Below are 353 nucleotides of genomic sequence, written 5' to 3' on the forward strand. Positions count from 1 at the left end.
TTGTTGTTGTTGTTGCAGTTTGGCTGGGGCTGGGTTCCAACCTACCACCCTCAGTATATGGGGCTGGCGCCCTACTGGCTGAGCCACAGGTACTGCTGGGAATCCTTTGATTATGGTTTGTTGACACAGTTTGGCTCAGATTAATTGGCAGACTGGCAGATCTGTGTCTAATTCTGTCTTCTATGTTGTACCTAGCACATTGTTGGTGCTCAAATGTTAATGAAGCAGCAATGCATGCCAAGTATCAGATGTCCTTGATGCTGAGTGGTGATAAGCATTATTGACATAGGTAGATAAGTGGAATATAAGTAGTAGGAAAATTAGCTTTAATTGAAGTTAAATGATAGCTTAGG

This window comes from Otolemur garnettii, unplaced genomic scaffold, assembly GCF_000181295.1.
Source record: "Otolemur garnettii isolate 467f Iridium unplaced genomic scaffold, OtoGar3 scaffold00085, whole genome shotgun sequence".
NCBI classification, from domain to species: domain Eukaryota; kingdom Metazoa; phylum Chordata; class Mammalia; order Primates; family Galagidae; genus Otolemur; species Otolemur garnettii.